This window comes from Taurulus bubalis, assembly GCF_910589615.1.
Source record: "Taurulus bubalis genome assembly, chromosome: 20".
In the NCBI taxonomy this organism is placed as follows: domain Eukaryota; kingdom Metazoa; phylum Chordata; class Actinopteri; order Perciformes; family Cottidae; genus Taurulus; species Taurulus bubalis.
The window spans coordinates 18,982,623-18,985,253 of record NC_136608.1 but is presented as its reverse complement, the minus strand read 5'-3'; positions in this window follow the sequence as shown (position 1 = coordinate 18,985,253).

Below are 2,631 nucleotides of genomic sequence, written 5' to 3'. Positions count from 1 at the left end.
ACCTTTATAGTGAACCTCACCTTTATCTCAGGTGAACCTCACTTTTATCTCAGGTAAACCTCACCTTTATGGTGAACCTCACCTTTACAGCAGGTGAACCTCACCTTTATCTCACGTGAACCTCACTTTTATCTCAGGTAAACCTCACCTTTACAGCAGGTGAACATCACCTATATAGTGAACCTCACCTTTATCTCAGGTGAACCTCACCGTTATCTCAGGTGAACATCACCTTTATAGTGAACCTCACCTTTTCAGCGGGTGAACCTCACCTTTATATCAGGTGAACATCACCTTCATAGTGAACCTCACCTTTATCTCAGGTGAACCTCATCGTTTTCTCAGGTGAACCTCCCCTTTACATCAGGTGAAACTCACCTTTAAAGTGAACCTCACCTTTATCTCAGGTGAACCTCACCGTTTTCTCAGGTGAACCTCACCTTTACAGCAGGTGAACCACTCCTTTATCTCAGGTGAACTTCACCTTTATCTCAGGTGAACCTCTCCTTTATCTCAGGTGAACCTCTCCTTTATCTCAGGTGAACTTCACCTTTATCTCAGGTGAACCTCACCTTTATCTCAGGTGAACCTCACCTTTACAGCAGGTGAACCTTAACTTTATCTCAGGTGAACCTCACCGTTATCTCAGGTGAACATCACCTTTATAGTGAACCTCACCTTTTCAGCAGGTGAACCTCACCTTTATATCAGGTGAACATCACCTTTATAGTGAACCTCACCTTTTCAGCAGGTGAACCTCACCTTTATATCAGGTGAACATCACCTTTATAGTGAACCTCACCTTCATATCAGGTGAACCTCACCTTAATCTCAGGTGAACATCACCTTTATAGTGAACCTCACCTTTATCTCAGGTGAACCTCATCGTTTTCTCAGGTGAACCTCACCTTTACAGCAGGTGAACCTCCCCTTTACATCAGGTGAAACTCACCTTTAAAGTGAACCTCACCTTTATCTCAGGTGAACCTCTCCTTTACAGCAGGTGAACCTCTCCTTTACCGCAGGTGAACCTCACCGTTTTCTCAGGTGAACCTCACCTTTACAGCAGGTGAACCATTCCTTTATCTCAGGAGAACCTCACCTTTACAGCAGGTGAACCTCAACTTTATCTCAGGTGAACCTCACCGTTATCTCAGGTGAACCTCACCTTTATCTCAGGTGAACATCACCTTTATGGTGAACCTCACCTTTTCAGCAGGTGAACCTCACCTTTATATCAGGTGAACATCACCTTTATAGTGAACCTCACCTTTATCTCAGGTGAACCTCACCTTAATCTTAGGTGAACATCACCTTTATAGTGAACCTCACCTTTATCTCAGGTGAACCTCATCGTTTTCTCAGGTGAACCTCACCTTTACAGCAGGTGAACCTCCCCTTTACATCAGGTGAAACTCACCTTTAAAGTGAACATCACCTTTATCTCAGGTGAACCTCACCTTTATCTCAGGTGAACCTCACCGTTATCTCAGGTGAACCTCACCTTCACAGCAGGTGAACCTCACCGTTATCTCAGGTGAACCTCACCTTTATCTCAGGTGAACCTCTCCTTTACAGCAGGTGAACCTCACCTTTATCTCAGGTGAACCTCACCGTTTTCTCAGGTGAACCTCACCTTTACAGCAGGTGAACCACTCCTTTATCTCAGGTGAACCTCACCTTTACAGCAGGTGAACCTCAACTTTATCTCAGGTGAACCTCACCGTTTTCTCAGGTGAACCTCACCTTTACAGCAGGTGAACCTCACCGTTATCTCAGGTGAACCTCACCTTTATCTCAGGTGAACATCACCTTTATGGTGAACCTCACCTTTTCAGCAGGTGAACCTCACCTTTATATCAGGTGAACATCACCTTTATAGTGAACCTCACCTTTATCTCAGGTGAACCTCACCTTAATCTCAGGTGAACATCACCTTTATAGTGAACCTCACCTTTATCTCAGGTGAACCTCATCGTTTTCTCAGGTGAACCTCACCTTTACAGCAGGTGAACCTCACCTTTATCTCAGGTGAACCTCACCGTTTTCTCAGGTGAACCTCACCTTTACAGCAGGTGAACCACTCCTTTATCTCAGGTGAACCTCACCTTTACAGCAGGTGAACCTCAACTTTATCTCAGGTGAACCTCACCTTTATCTCAGGTGAACATCACCTTTATGGTGAACCTCACCTTTTCAGCAGGTGAACCTCACCTTTATATCAGGTGAACATCACCTTCATAGTGAACCTCACCTTCATCTCAGGTGAACCTCACCTTAATCTCAGGTGAACATCACCTTTATAGTGAACCTCACCTTCATCTCAGGTGAACCTCATCGTTTTCTCAGGTGAACCTCACCTTTACAGCAGGTGAACCTCAACTTTATCTCAGGTGAACCTCACCGTTATCTCAGGTGAACCTCACCTTTATCTCAGGTGAACATCACTTTTATAGTGAACCTCACCTTTTCAGCAGGTGAACCTCACCTTTATATCAGGTGAACCTCACCTTGATCTCAGGTGAACATCACTTTTATAGTGAACCTCACCTTTTCAGCAGGTGAACCTAACCTTTATATCAGGTGAACATCACCTTTATAGTGAACCTCACCTTTATCTCAGGTGAACCT